At 43.6% G+C, this 17,264-nt stretch overlaps 1 protein-coding gene across 1 annotated transcript in view; it reads left to right on the top strand.

The window, feature by feature from the left end:
• Positions 1–17,264, top strand: part of LOC139404712 (gamma-aminobutyric acid receptor subunit alpha-5-like) — a 66,215-nt gene that overhangs the window by 5,207 nt on the left and 43,744 nt on the right. The window lies entirely within an intron of this gene.

Below are 17,264 nucleotides of genomic sequence, written 5' to 3'. Positions count from 1 at the left end.
CAAACAAACAAACAAACAGTCTAAAGACTGGTACAGGTGTACAGGGTTGTGTCCTTGTTCAGGGTTGTGTCCTAACTTCTCATTACAACTCTCATGAACATAGACGTATGCTCATTCAAATCTAGATCTATGTCTGAGTCCTGTTGTATGTTTGAGACCCTGCTCACTATGAGATGATCCCTGTATCAACAATAAACAAAACAAACCAAACAATACAAAATAGTAAACAATAAACATGAGATTCCTGGTCAGTCGACGCTAGAAGTACGTCCCGTATTTTCGTATTTTCTGTCACCCAGTTATCGGCCACCTTACTATTTTGTTCAATTACAAGATATATCCGTTTAATTTTGTTAAAAAATTAGACACCAACCTCGTATCCAAAATGTTTACTAGATAGTTGGCTTACCTTCCGTTAAAAAAATTGGACTTGCCTGTCAACTTTTCGTTGGTACGCCCTCACGTGGATTCTTAAAAAAGGGCTCTTCACCAACATATTCAGTGTTAATGTCTCATCATTTGTTTTAAAGATTAATTGTATGTTTTGAGAAAGTAGATAACAGTTTAACATTAAAATATAAATGAGTATGAATAATTTACATAAAATAAAACTTTGATTTCATGTGCATTGACATAAACAATGAAAACACAGAGTTGTGTTGCAGAGATGCACTTAGAAAGTAAAGGAATAAATACACAAGACGGGTTAACTAAATATATATTATATATATTTTTTGCAAATAAATGATTTAATATGAAAACAAAACAAAAAACATTTAGATCTCGACCTCCATCCCTATATTGTCACAAAAATCTTAATAACAATCCAGCTGTCGTAAGAACGGGACCAGCTGTCACAGCTGTCGTAAGAACGGGACCAGCCGTCACAGCTGTCGTAAGAACGGGACCAGCCGTCACAGCTGTCGTAAGAACGGGACCAGCCGTCACGACTGTCGTAAGAACGGGACCAGCTGTCACAGCTGTCGTAAGAACGGGATCAGGGCGCAGCGGATGTTAAGTTCCACATATTTAATTCAAAGTGAAACTTAAACAAAACAAAATATGTAGAAGTACTACAGCAGCAATAGTAATTGATACAACTGAGAGAGAGAGAGAGAGAGAGAGACAGAGAGATTATGAAATACCTGAGAGTTCAGCCATGGGAGGCCTGACAGAGGTGGCCGGTGGAGCTTTTCTCTTTCTTTTCTGTGATGCAGCTGAGAGAACAAAAGTTGTGTTAGATAGAGCATGTTTCATGAAAACCCTTTTCAACTTTTTACATCAATACCTCTGCAGGAATCTGCAGAAGTTTTGGAGGAGGTGCCCTGAGGGCTGGTGCTATGGACTGTAGATATGTAAAGAGAGGAAAAAGAGTTTCAACATTGCAGTTTTATGGAACACAAAACAAACAGTATTTGTTTGTGTATTTTACCTGTGGACGTGGCTGTATTGGAATTGCAGGGGGCAGGGACACCAGATGATGCTGCTATAGTGATGTGACCAGGGGAGACGGAGGAGGCAGTTGGCGCAGAGGAGGCCGCGTTGGTGGTGACAGGCAGGGGGGTGGTGTGCATCGTGGTGGTGGTGGACGAAACCAGCTGACAATGGTTTGGAGGAGCTGGTGTTTGTAATGGTTGACGGACTGACGATGGTGTGGCCGGCAGAGTAGGCCTTCTTCTGCAACTGGGGACCACGGCAGTTTCTCCCCCAACCCACTCTCCTTCAAGTGCTTCTCATAAGAAGTGAAGGAAGGTGTCCATCGTTGGACGTGTGACACACTCAGATCTCCCCGTGTCCAGGGTGTCCGGGTTCATGTGCCTCCTCCTGAACATTTCCCACCACCTCTTCCCCAGTGGTGGGATTGTATCCCCTGGGTGCCGAAACCTACTATAGAATAGAATGTAACATTGTCCATCCAGGATAAACTGTTTGTTTTGGCATCACCATACACATCCACATTTACATCACACACATTGAGAACAGTCAGTCCTGCGTTCTACATACAGGAACACATATACCTGCGTATTTTGTCGGCGTATTTCATCAGCCTCGGCCTGGTGAAGGGCGCAGTAGATACAGTACTACACCAGAGAATCTGCCTCCTGTGGTGCAAGCCACCGTGCTTCTACCTCTGCTGTTTGGAGTTTCGGGCTGGGTTTCTGTTTACAGCACTTTGTGACATCAGCTGACGTAAGAAGGGCTTTATAAATACATTTGATTTGATTTGGATTTGTGGGTGGTCCACTGCGACAACCATGGGGTCACCGAGCCGCTCAGCCAGTCCGCCAGAGGCTGCCGAGGTACACCATCCACCTTGGTAGATTAGAAAAGAAAACTGTTACTAGCAGATCTAATTTGGCGGATAGCCATCCCTGCCCCACAGTTCTCCGTGGCATGGAACATGTTCACCTGACTAACCATGGCAGCCTGGCTGATAGCCCCACAGTTCTCCGTGGCATGGAACAGGTCCACCTGACTAACCTTGGCAGCCTGGCGGATAGCCATCCCTGCCCCGCAGTTCTCCGTGGCATGGAATTGGTCCACCTGACTAACCTTGGCAGCCTGGCGGATAGCCATCCCTGCCCCGCAGTTATCCGTGGCATGGAACAGGTCCTCCTGACTAACCATGGCAGCCTGGAGGATAGCCATCCCTGCCCCGCAGTTCTCCGTGGCATGGAAAAGGTCCACCTGACTAACCTTGGCAGCCTGGCGGATAGCCATCCCTGCCCCGCAGTTCTCCGTGGCATGGAACAGGTCCACCTGACTAACCTTGGCAGCCTGGCGGACAGCCATCCCTGCCCCACAGTTCTCCGTGGCATGGAACATGCCCACCTGACTAACCTTGGCAGCCTGGAGGATAGCCATCCCTGCCCCGCAGTTATCCGTGGCATGGAACAGGTCCACCTGACTAACCTTGGCAGCCTGGAGGATAGCCATCCCTGCCCCGCAGTTCTCTGTGGCATGGAACAGGTCCACCTGACTAACCTTGGCAGCCTGGCGGATAGGCATCCCTGCCCCGCAGTTCTCTGTGGCATGGAACATGTCCACCTGACTAACCTTGGCAGCCTGGCGGATAGCCATCCCTGCCCCGCAGTTCTCCGTGGCATGGAACATGTCCACCTGACTAACCTTGGCAGCCTGGCGGATAGCCATCCCTGCCCCGCAGTTCTCCGTGGCATGGAACATGTCCACCTGACTAACCTTGGCAGCCTGGCGGATAGCCATCCCTGCCCCGCAGTTCTCCGTGGCATGGAACATGTCCACCTGACTAACCTTGGCAGCCTGGCGGATAGCCATCCCTGCCCCGCAGTTCTCCGTGGCATGGAACAGGTCCACCTGACTCCACTGCTTCCTCTTGACTTTCTCCATTCTGTGGTGTTCAATACATGTTGCTAAATAACGTGGCACAATATACACATTTTAGAAAGATAAGTCATTCTGAATGTGTATAAACATTTACATTTCAGAGTTAAGGCATTGAAAGGTGATGATGAACGTTTTCACAATAACTGAAAGTGTACCCACGTTTGTTTTTGTTTGGTGTTGTCTGTAATGAAAATGAGTTTTTTCCCAATGAGTTTAATATTGATGCATACATTGTAACGTTTGCCTAAATACTGCTTCTGTGTAGCTGTTGTAAGATGAAACATAGTCGACAGTGATAGGTGTCAAAAGGTTCATGATTCAAAGTTTAAAAAAAAAAAAATGTGCGGATTGTGTGAAACGCCCCCTTCAGAGGACTCTAATTTTGATCCGGTTAAACTTCACAACATTCAGTTGTTCTCGTGATATGTATTATCGAATGCTTAAAATGTCTTTCCTTTTTGCTTACTTAGCAGTTATATCAACATTTAGCAACCAAGCTAGCAACATTAGCAAATCCGTTAGCTATGTTTCAGAGGAAAAAAGTTGGATATTAAATTGTGTGGTCTGTCATGCCGTCTCACGATACACAGCGTGTCCCACAACATGGCTATACATATAACTTTTTGGAAAACTCTCAACTTAACTTACATAAACGGCAAAAAAAAATCAGTTGTCAGCTAGAAGGTTGTCTAGTCGCAAAACTTAGCCTTATTTTAGTCTCTGTTTAAATGTTGAGCTCGAGGTGATTTAGTTCTCCAACTGCTAGAGAGTGCCCGATGTCGGGGGAAAATTAGCTAGGAGTTCTGCTGTCTGTTGAATCGTCATGCTCATTCTACTATAGAACTAAATGTCATAGTTCTGCTGTCTGTTGAATCGTCATGCTCATTCTACTATAGAACTAAATGTCATAGTTCTGCTGTCTATTGAATCGTCATGCTCATTCTACTATAGAACTAAATGTCATAGTTCTGCTGTCTGTTGAATCGTCATGCTCATTCTACTATAGAACTAAATGTCATAGGAGTTCTGCTGTCTGTTGAATCCTCATGCTCATTCTACTATAGAACTAAATGTCATAGTTCTGCTGTCTGTTGAATCGTCATGCTCATTCTACTATAGAACTAAATGTTACATAGGGTTTGTTAGCTTGTTATGTAGCTAGTTACAGTAAATATGTCATAGAGTCTCATTATACCATTATACTATCTCTACACCATTATTCAGTCATAATACATAGCTGATATTGTCATGTTTGAGACTCAAACATCAAACAGTACATATAGCAGCCTCTGGAGATTTGACTGCGAGACCCCTGCAGTAGGAGTACATCCTATAATACTCCCACACACACACTCACACCCACCCACCCACACACACACACACACACACACACACACTCCCTTCAGCTCTGATGGTTCCTCTGTCCCATTCCTCGGACGGTTCCTCTGCATGTGGGTCAGATGAATTGGAAAGCGGAGAGGCAGAAGTCTTTGTTTGTCTTGACCCATTCTGAGGCACGGTAGTGGAGGAAAACAGGCCAAAGGGATGGGTCCCAAATGGCACCCTATTCCCTACATAGTGCACTACTTTTGACCAGAATAGGGTGCCATTTAGGAAACAGACAGGGTCTCCGAGAAAGCACCAAGCTGGCTGTTTGTCACCCTCCTCTCTCTCTCTCTCTCTCTCTGTCTCTCTTCCCCCTGCCTCTCTCTCTCTGTCACTCTCTCTCTCTCTCTCACTCTCTGTCTCTCTCTGTCTCTCTTCCCCCTGCCTCTCTCTCTCTGTGTCTCTCTCTCTCTGTCTGACCAGCACCACTATAGAGATCACAGTGGTGTGGAGACCAGCCAACTACAGTATATAGATCAGTGGTTGGAGACCAGCCAACACCACTATATACAGTGCCTTGCGAAAGTATTCGCCCCCCTTGAACTTTGCGACCTTTTGCCACATTTCAGGCTTCAAACATAAAGATATAAAACTGTATTTTTTTGTGAAGAATCAACAACAAGTGGGACACAATCATGAAGTGGAACGATATTTATTGGATATTTCAAACTTTTTTAACAAATCAAAAACTGAAAAATTGAGCGTGCAAAATTATTCAGCCCCTTTACTTTCAGTGCAGCAAACTCTCTCCAGAAGTTCAGTGAGGATCTCTGAATGATCCAATGTTGACCTAAATGACTAATGATGATAAATACAATCCACCTGTGTGTAATCAAGTCTCCGTATAAATGCACCTGCACTGTGATAGTCTCAGAGGTCCGTTAAAAGCGCAGAGAGCATCATGAAGAACAAGGAACACACCAGGCAGGTCCGAGATACTGTTGTGAAGAAGTTTAAAGCCGGATTTGGATACAAAAAGATTTCCCAAGCTTTAAACATCCCAAGGAGCACTGTGCAAGCGATAATATTGAAGTGGAAGGAGTATCAGACCACTGCAAATCTACCAAGACCTGGCCGTCCCTCTAAACTTTCAGCTCATACAAGGAGAAGACTGTGATCAAGAGGCCATGATCACTCTGGATGAACTGCAGAGATCTACAGCTGAGGTGGGAGACTCTGTCCATAGGACAACAATCAGTCGTATATTGCACAAATCTGGCCTTTATGGAAGAGTGGCAAGAAGAAAGACGTTTCTTAAAGATATCCATAAAAAGTGTTGTTTAAAGTTTGCCACAAGCCACCTGGGAGACACACCAAACATGTGGAAGAAGGTGCTCTGGTCAGATGAAACCAAAATTGAACTTTTGGCAACAATGCAAAACGTTATGTTTGGCGTAAAAGCAACACAGCTGAACACACCATCCCCACTGTCAAACATGGTGGTGGCAGCATCATGGTTTGGGCCTGCTTTTCTTCAGCAGGGACAGGGAAGATGGTTAAAATTGATTGGAAGATGGATGGAGCCAAATACAGGACCATTCTGGAAGAAAACCTGATGGAGTCTGCAAAAGACCTGAGACTGGGACGGAGATTTGTCTTCCAACAAGACAATGATCCAAAACATAAAGCAAAATCTACAATGGAATGGTTCAAAAATAAACATATCCAGGTGTTAGAATGGCCAAGTCAAAGTCCAGACCTGAATCCAATCGAGAATCTGTGGAAGGAACTGAAAACTGCTGTTCACAAATGCTCTCCATCCAACCTCACTGAGCTCGAGCTGTTTTGCAAGGAGGAATGGGAAAAAATGTCAGTCTCTCGATGTGCAAAACTGATAGAAACATACCCCAAGCGACTTACAGCTGTAATCGCAGCAAAAGGTGGCGCTACAAAGTATTAACTTAAGGGGGCTGAATAATTTTGCACGCCCAATTTTTCAGTTTTTGATTTGTTAAAAAAGTTTGAAATATCCAATAAATGTCGTTCCACTTCATGATTGTGTCCCACTTGTTGTTGATTCTTCACAAAAAAATACAGTTTTATATCTTTATGTTTGAAGCCTGAAATGTGGCAAAAGGTCGCAAAGTTCAAGGGGGCCGAATACTTTCGCAAGGCACTGTAGATCACAGTGGTGTGGAGACCAGCCAACACCACTATATAGATCACAGTGGTTGGTCCTGGTCAGTTCCTGGATGGGAGACCCAGATGCTGCTGGAAGTGGTGCTGGAGGGCCAGTCGGAGGCACTCTTTCCTCTGGTCTAAAAAAATATATCCTAATGCCCCAGGGCAGTGATTGGGGACACTGTGTAGGGTGCCGTCTTTCGGATGGGACGTTAAACGGGTGTCCTGACTCTCTGAGGTCATTAAAGATCCCATGGCACTTATCGTAAGAGTAGGGGTGTTAACCCCGGTGTCCTAGCTAACTTCCCAATATGGCCCTCAAACCATCACGGTCACCTAATAATCCCCAGTTTACAATTGGCTCATTCATCCCCCTCCTCTCCCCTGTAACTATTCCCCAGGTTATTGCTGCAAATGAGAACGTGTTCTCAGTCAACTTACCTGGTAAAATAACGGATAAATAAAAAGTGGTGTGGAGACCAACACCACTATATAGATCACAGTGGTGTGGAGACCAGCACCACTATATAGATCACAGTGGTGTGGAGAACAGCCAACACCAGTATATAGATCACAATGGTGTGGAGACCAGCACCACTATATAGATCACAGTGGTGTGGAGACCAGCACCACTATATAGATCACAGTGGTGTGGAGACCAGCACCACTATATAGATCACAGTGGTGTGGAGACCAGCACCAGTATATAGATCACAGTGGTGTGGAGACCAGCCAACACCACTATATAGATCACAGTGGTGTGGAGACCAACACCACTACATAGATCACAGTGGTGTGGAGACCAGCACCACTATATAGATCACAGTGGTGTAGAGACCAGCACCACTATATAGATCACAGTGGTGTAGAGACCAGCCAACACCAGTATATAGATCACAATGGTGTGGAGACCAGCACCACTATATAGATCACAGTGGTGTGGAGACCAGCACCACTATATAGATCACAGTGGTGTGGAGACCAGCCAACACCACTATATAGATCACAGTGGTGTGGAGACCAACACCACTACATAGATCACAGAGGTGTGGAGACCAACACCACTATATAGATCACAGTGGTGTGGAGACCAGCCAACACCACTATATATATCACAGTGGTGTGGAGACCAACACCACTACATAGATCACATTGGTGTGGAGACCAACACCACTATATAAAACACAGTGGTGTGGAGACCAGCCAACACCACTATATATATCACAGTGGTGTGGAGACCAGCCAACACCACTATATAGATCACAGTGGTGTGGAGACCAGCACCAGTATATAGATCAGAGGTGTGAAGACCAACACCACTATATAGATCACAGAGGTGTGAAGACCAACACCACTATATAGATCACAGTGGTGTGGAGACCAGCACCACTATATAGATCACAGTGGTGTGGAGACCAACACCACTATATAGATCACAGTGGTGTGGAGACCAGCACCACTATATAGATCACAGTGGTGTGGAGACCAGCACCACTATATAGATCACAGTGGTGTGGAGACCAGCCAACACCAGTATATAGATCACAATGGTGTGGAGACCAGCACCACTATATAGATCACAGTGGTGTGGAGACCAGCACCACTATATAGATCACAGTGGTGTGGAGACCAGCACCACTATATAGATCACAGTGGTGTGGAGACAAGCCAACACCACTATATAGATCACAGTGGTGTGGAGACCAACACCACTATATAGATCACAGTGGTGTGGAGACAAGCCAACACCAGTATATAGATCACAGTGGTGTGGAGACCAGCCAACACCACTATATAGATCACAGTGGTGTGGAGACCAGCCAACACCACTATATGTATCACAGTGGTGTGGAGACCAGCACCACTATATAGATCACAGTGGTGTGGAGACCAGCACCAGTATATAGATCACAGTGGTGTGGAGACCAGCACCAGTATATAGATCACAGTGGTGTGGAGACCAGCACCACTATATAGATCACAGTGGTGTGGAGACCAGCACCACTATATAGATCACAGTGGTGTGGAGACCAGCCAACACCACTATATAGATCACAGTGGTGTGGAGACCAGCACCACTATATAGATCACAGTGGTGTGGAGACCAGCACCAGTATATAGATCACAGTGGTGTGGAGACCAGCACCACTATATAGATCACAATGGTGTGGAGACCAACCAACACCACTATATAGATCACAGTGGTGTGGAGACCAACACCACTATATAGATCACAGTGGTGTGGAGACCAACACCACTATATAGATCACAGTGGTGTGGAGACCAGCCAACACCACTATATAGATCACAGTGGTGTGGAGACCAGCCAACACCACTATATATATCACAGTGGTGTGGAGACCAGCACCACTATATAGATCACAATGGTGTGAAGCCCAGCCAACACCACTATATAGATCACAGTGGTGTGGAGACCAACACCACTATATAGATCACAGTGGTGTGGAGACCAGCACCACTATATAGATCACAGTGGTGTGGAGACCAGCACCACTATATAGATCACAGTGGTGTGGAGACCAGCCAACACCACTATATAGATCACAGTGGTGTGGAGACCAACACCACTATATAGATCACAGTGGTGTGGAGACCAGCACCACTATATAGATCACAGTGGTGTGGAGACCAACACCACTATATAGATCACAGTGGTGTGGAGACCAGCCAACACCACTATATAGATCACAGTGGTGTGGAGACCAGCACCACTATATAGATCACAGTGGTGTGGAGACCAGCCAACACCACTATATAGATCACAGTGGTGTGGAGACCAGCCAACACCACTATATAGATCACAGTGGTGTGGAGACCAGCCAACACCACTATATAGATCACAGTGGTGTTTAGACCAGCCAAGACCACTATATAGATCACACATCACCCCAACACACTTCAGTCTCTGCACCAAGACAGGCTGGTCATTTGACACGTCTATGAACACAGATACACAATATCCAGTGAATATAATCCACAAATGTAAACGTTGCTGTAACAGTGCTGTGGCTAGAATGAAAACCTGAGTCCATCCTACTCAAAATATACTTTTCCTGGAAGTAGATAAGCTCCTTCTAATTGACTAGCGACGCCAATACTTTTGCCCCCCCAAAAAATCCAACTTAGATATGGGCCAACAGTTATTCAGTATAGTGGTACCAACTCAAAAGAGGGAGGACAAATGATGATTTCAACAACTTGGGGATTTCATGACATTCTAGGGAGAGATTGAACATGGGGAGCAATGTGGTCTGCAGGTTAGGGCACAATGGCACCCTATTCCCTATGTAGTGCACTACTTTAGACCAGAGCCGTATAGAACCCTATTCCCTATATAGAGCACTACTTTAGACCAGAGCCCTATGGCACCCTATTCCCTATATAGTGCACTACTTTAGACGAGGGTTCATAGGCTATAGTGTGTATAGTATATAATGATTCAGATTTTAAAAACATTCAGATTTAAAAAAATAAAATAAAAAATAGTCAAATACTGTAAATACTTTTAAAAATTCATGAAAACAAAAAATAAAATTGCTTTTTTGTTCTTAATTTAAGGTTAGTGTGCAGTTTGGTTAAAGTTATGGTTAAGGTTAGGGTTAGGTTCAGAGCTGCCTCCAGAACTAGATTCATGATGACAAAATGCTAACTTGCTATTGTGTTGTGGCTCTGCATATACTTCCTGCTAATGACCAGAGAATCTTCTGTTAACATGCCCCTCTTCTTACCCAAGCACGGATTGATCTCAGACGAACATCCATTTAAAAAACACTTTCTAACCCAGCCATGGTAAACACTGTCAATGGAATCAGCAAAAAAAAATAATTGCAGAGAAGGTTGGTTTTGTAATGAGATAATTGAAAGTGGAAGAGCTGAAGGAATGCTATTGACACTCCTTAAAGGATCACATTGGGATAGCCACAGTCTAGGGGCTCTATTCACAGCCTAGTGGCTATATTCACAGCCTAGTGGCTATATTCACAGCCTAGTGGCTATATTCACAGCCTAGGGGCTCTATTCACAGCCTAGTGGCTATATTCACAGCCTAGTGGCTCTATTCACAGCCTAGTGGCTCTATTCACAGCCTAGTGGCTATATTCACAGCCTAGGGGCTCTATTCACAGGCTAGTGGCTCTATTCACAGCCTAGTGGCTATATTCACAGCCTATCCAGCCGTGACACACCCTTACGCTCATGGAACAGGAGAGTAGGTTTGCTTTTTGTGCCGGGAACCCTCGAATTTAGAAACATGAAAACTCATGTTTTTCAACATTTGATTAAAAACATAGTGCCTCTCTTCAATGAAGACGTTGTCCTGTCCAATGTGTTCATCGAGGAGCCAAGCCTATCAATAAAGAGTTTGATTCGTGATAGTGCTTTGAAATACATCTTAATCACCAAAGCTTTATTAAAAGATTAAGTTTGGGAGCAGCAAAACAGTGAGTGGACATCCCCTTTATACTGTATCCTATGTATTGTGTAGGTCTACTTTATTTTAGTCAGGTCCCGTTTTGGACATGCGTAAAACCCCTCCATGTAGGCTACATGTCCATATGTCCATCATGAATTATAAAACCCCTTCATGTACAGTAGGCTACATGTCCATATGTCCATCATGAATTATATAACCCCTTCATGTACAGTAGGCTACATGTCCATATGTCCATCATGAATTATAAAACCCCTTCATGTACAGTAGGCTACATGTCCATATGTCCATCATGAATTATAAAACCCCTTCATGTACAGTAGGCTACATGTCCATATGTCCATCATGAATTATAAAACCCCTTCATGTACAGTAGGCTACATGTCCATATGTCCATCATGAATTATAAAACCCCTTCATGTACAGTAGGCTACATGTCCATATGTCCATCATGAATTATAAAACCCCTTCATGTACAGTAGGCTACATGTCCATATGTCCATCATGAATTATAAAACCCCTTCATGTACAGTAGGCTACATGTCCATATGTCCATCATGAATTATAAAACCCCTTCATGTACAGTAGGCTACATGTCCATATGTCCATCATGAATTATAAAACCCCTTCATGTACAGTAGGCTACATGTCCATATGTCCATCATGAATTATAAAACCCCTTCATGTAGGCTACATGTCCATATGTCCATCATGAATTATAAAACCCCTTCATGTACAGTAGGCTACATGTCCATATGTCCATCATGAATTATAAAACCCCTTCATGTACAGTAGGCTACATGTCCATATGTCCATCATGAATTATATAACCCCTTCATGTACAGTAGGCTACATGTCCATATGTCCATCATGAATTATAAAACCCCTTCATGTACAGTAGGCTACATGTCCATATGTCCATCATGAATTATAAAACCCCTTCATGTACAGTAGGCTACATGTCCATATGTCCATCATGAATTATAAAACCCCTTCATGTACAGTAGGCTACATGTCCATATGTCCATCATGAATTATAAAACCCCTTCATGTACAGTAGGCTACATGTCCATATGTCCATCATGAATTATAAAACCCCTTCATGTACAGTAGGCTACCGTTACCCGGACTAGATCTAAAGTTAGTCTGTGGATTTTATGATATCCTGCTTATGACTCCCAAAGCTATTTCGAAATATTATTGGTAAAAAAAATTAAAAAAAACACAGATCTTGTTTTTCATTTAATTTGATAAGAAAAAACTTTGAATAATTCACATCCTGTCTTGATGGCGAACGTCCATAATGCAATTTAGGAGCCATCTGCTATTTCTGGATAAGTGTGGATGTGACACGTAAGATGGTTCCATTATAAAACATATTTGGCAGCAGTATAGCAGTGAGTGGATATTCGGATCTTTGTTTCTGTGAAAAGTTTTAGATGTGCGTAAAATCCTCCATTGTCTGCGTTGCGCCTTGGTATCATCTGCCCACGGGAAGCAGTTATGGTGGCTGTACTTAGACATAGCCTGTTCAAAACAAGTTGTATTTTTGATTACAATGAATCGCTCTATTTTAAAGGCTTATTTAATAGGGACTTTAATCTTGCTTATTGACAATGGTTGGCAGGGTAGCCTAGTGGTTGGACTAGTAACCGTAACTAGTAACCGTAACTAGTAACCGTAAAGTTTACAAGTTCTAATCCCAGAGCTGACAAGGTAAAAATCTGTCGTTCTGCCCCTAAACAAGGCAGTTAACCCACTGTTCCCCTGAACAGGCAGTTAACCCACTGTTCCCCTGAACAGGCAGTTAACCCACTGTAAAGCCTGAACAAGGCAGTTAACCCACTGTTCCTGTTAACCCACTTCCTGTTAACCCACTGGCCTGTTCCTAGGCCAGTTAACCCACTGTTCCCCTGAACAAGGCAGTTAACCCACTGTTCCCCTGAACAAGGCAGTTAACCCACTGTTCCCCTAAACAAGGCAGTTAACCCACTGTTCCCCTAAACAAGGCAGTTAACCCGCTGTTCCTAGACCAGTTAACCCACCGTTCCCCTGAACAAGGCAGTTAACCCGCTGTTCCTAGACCAGTTAACCCACCGTTCCCCTGAACAAGGCCCCTGAACCCACTGTTCCTAGGCTGTGATTGAAAATAAGAATTTGTTTTTAACTGACTTGCCTAGTTAAATAAAGGTTAAATAAATAATGTTTTAAAAAAAGGTACAGTGGATTCAGAAACTATTCAGCTCTCTTGAGTTTTTCCACATTTTGTTACTTTATAGACTTTTTCTAGAATATATCAAAATAAAAATAAAATCACTCATCAATTTACACACAATACCCCATAATGACGAAGCAAAAATAGATTTTTTGAATTTTTGAATTTATTTGTTAAACTGAAATATCACATTTACATAAGTATTCAGACCCTTTACTCAGTACTTTGTTGTTGCACCTTTGGCAGTGATTACAGCCTTGAGTCTTCTTGGATATGATGCTACAAGCTTGGCACACCTGTATTGGGGGAGTTTTTCCCATTCTTCTCTGCAGATCCTCTCAAGCTCTGTCAGGTTGGATGGGGAGCGTTACTGCACAGCTATTTTCAGGTCTCTCCAGAGATGTTAGATCGGGTTCAAATCTGGTCTCTGGCTGGGCCACTCAAGTACATTCAAAGACTTGTCCCGAAGCCACTCCTCCTTGGCTGTGTGCTTAGGGTCGGTGTCCTGTTAGAAGGTGAACCTTCGCCACAGTCTAAGGTCCTGAGAGCTCTGGAGCAGGTTTTCATCAAGTATCTCTCTGTTCTTTGCGCCATTCATCTTTCCCTGTAAAGATCTTTCCTGACTAGTCTTCCAGTCCCTGCCTCTGAAAAACATCCCCACAGCATGATGCTGCCACCACCATGATTCACCGTAGGGATGGTGCCAGGTTTCCTCCAGACGTGTCACTTGGCATTCAGACCAAAGAGTTCAATCTTGGTTTCATCAGACCAGAGAATCTTGTTTCTCATGGTCTGAGAGTTTTCAGATGCCTTTTAGCAAACTCCAAGCTGGCTGTCATGTGCCTTTTACTGAAGAGTGGCTTCCGTCTGGCCACTACAGTAAAGACCAGATTAGTTTAGTGCTGCAGAGATGGTTGTTCTTCTGGAAGTTTCTCCCATATCCACAGAAGAACTTTGAAGCTCTGTCCGAATGACCACCAGGTTCTTGGTCATCTTCCTCCCTTCTCCCATCGATTGCTCAGTTTGGCCGGGCGACCAGCTCTAGGAAGAGTCTTGGTGGTTCCAAGTGGAGGCCACTGTGTTCTTGGGGACCTTCAATGCTGCAGAAATGTTTTGATACCCTTCCCCAGATCTGTGCCTCGACACAATCCTGTCACAGAGCTCTACAGACAATTCCTTCAACCTCATAGTTTAATTTTTGCTCTGACATGCACCGTCAACTGTGGGACGTTATATAAACAGGTGAATTTGAATTTACCACAGGTGGACTTCAATCAAGTTGGATGATCAATGGAAACAAGATGCACCTGAGCTCAATTTCGAGTCTCATAGCAAAGGGTCTGAATACTTATTTAAATAAGGTATTTAAAAAAATATATATATACATTTGCAAACATTTCTATAAACTGTTTTTACTTTGTCATTGTGTTTAGATTGACGAGGAAACAAATGAACTGAATCCATTTTAGAAAATTGCTGTAAATTAACAACATGTGGAAAAAGTCAAGAGGTCTGAATACTTTCTGAATAAACATGGCTCAGACATATAGGCCTACAGTAGGCCTAGCCCCTATAGCAGTGTGAATGTTAAACAACATATTCCCTTATTGAAGCCATGCTTTTAATTAATACAATGTGGACTGCAAATATGTTCAACATATTTAGCAAAGATGGGATAGGCCTACATTTTATTATTTTGTTTTCTGCAGGCTATTTGACAAACTAGGCTATATCTGACTAACAATCAAATTGGAGTTGATGACAATGAAATACATAAAAGACCGTAAATACACAACTTGAAACAACCACATATTTAGCCATGGAGCACGTTCTGATTGGCTAGTGAGGGGTCTAGCCTTGACACACCTCCAACTTGTTTATTCATCAAACCCCAGCCCTTTCGCACCACTTCCAGCTACTGCGCCCATAATTCCTGCTGTGAAAATAGCAAAAAATTTCTGACACACCCTGAACCTATAGCACCCATGGCGTTAGGTTTGTTAAAATAGAGCCCTAAGTTTTGCTTCAGAGACATTCCTAAGAGGGAATCATTGACGTGTTTAATTATTGAAAGACTAATCAGTGAGTTACAATGCCTATTTTCTGAAAACAGCAATATTTCTGTGGTTGGGTATCATGCAACTGCACCCACTCAAATCACTTGGAATAGCCTGTCCATTGTTTTGCCTTACCAGTGTTCTGTGTCTTTTTACATCATAAGATACATTCTTCCAGTTGTTATGTTCCTGTGTAGCCACCAGAGGGAGGTGTAGTTCCTGTGTAGCCCACCAGAGGGAGGTGTAGTTCCTGTGTAGCCCACCAGAGGGAGGTGTAGTTCCTGTGTAGTCCAACAGAGGGAGGTGTAGTTCCTGTGTAGTCCACCAGAGGGAGGTGTAGTTCCTGTGTAGTCCACCAGAGGGAGGTGTAGTTCCTGTGTAGTCCACCAGAGGGAGGTGTAGTTCCTGTGTCGTCCACCAGAGGGAGGTGTAGTTCCAGTGTAGTCCACCAGATGAAGGTGTAGTTCCTGTGTAGCCCACCAGAGGGAGGTGTAGTTCCTGTGTAGACCACCAGATGTGTAGTTCCTGTGTAGTCCACTAGAGGGAGGTGTAGGACAATAGATTGAGGAGGTGTGCTCTTATTTAGTCTGGCAAACACCTAGATTCTGGAAATAATGTTTTGATGTGTATTGATAATGAAGGGCACTGTGCTTTTACTGGTTGTTTCTCCTCTATGCCTTTCTCACTCAAACTCAAACACCCACAGCCACACACACCCTGAGCACCCGCCCCCTCCGTGCCCTTGTCACTCAAACTCAAACACCCACAAGCACAGCCTCACACCTCCTGAGCCCCCGCTTCCTCACACCTCCTGAGCCCCCGCTTCCTCAAGGGAAAAAAATTACGTTTGAAAGAACCAATCAACGCGTCGGCTCAATATCTGAGCAAATACTTAATTTACCAGACGTGTGTCCTCTCCTCTACTTCCTGTGGGGATTCTTACTCCAATGTTTTACAAAGGGAACTTAGTTTAAAACCACAAATGATCGATGTCCGATTACATTTTAAGATTTATTTGAACAAAATGTTCATATATGGGCTGGGGAACATTGTTGTATTTGATTGGACCACATTATGAACAGAGACATACCTGTATATACCATCGGATGTAGGAGCTGGTAGACTAAATAATGCTGATGCAGATCTTAGTGGACCGCTTTTGGAAAGCCAGGTGATGATGATGATGAACTATCTCCAGTAGATGGCAGTCTAGGATCACCAGTTTTCAGATGGGATACTGTTACGCTGTTTTGATACAGCTCTTGGAATGCTGTTCCCATGAGATCACATGGCATTCCAACTCAAATCCACCTATGATTTATTGAGTGAGCAAATGACAGAGATAGACAGGGATAAAGAGGTAGAGAGAGAAAAGAGAGAAGAGCTGTATTTTAGCTAAAATGTGTTTCTTCCAGTTTTCTGTTTTTCCCATTTTTTTTCATGTTTTTGCTCTCAAAATCACACTTAAAAAACCAACTAATATTGGATGTTGTAAGTCCACAACAACACTTCAACTACATCAGGAGACCACTTGTGGAGTCTTTATAGGGTTAAAGGGCCCTATATTTGGTTTATAGTGTTAAATGGCACAAACTTCTCGGGCAATGAACGTCTCTTTGTTATCTCTAAATATTCTTATTAACAGAAGACGCAAGAAGTCTCCATGATG

The sequence above is a fragment of the Oncorhynchus clarkii genome, unplaced genomic scaffold (genome assembly GCF_045791955.1).
Source record: "Oncorhynchus clarkii lewisi isolate Uvic-CL-2024 unplaced genomic scaffold, UVic_Ocla_1.0 unplaced_contig_4364_pilon_pilon, whole genome shotgun sequence".
NCBI classification, from domain to species: Eukaryota; Metazoa; Chordata; class Actinopteri; order Salmoniformes; family Salmonidae; genus Oncorhynchus; species Oncorhynchus clarkii.
This window is presented reverse-complemented; position numbering and strand designations above follow the sequence as displayed.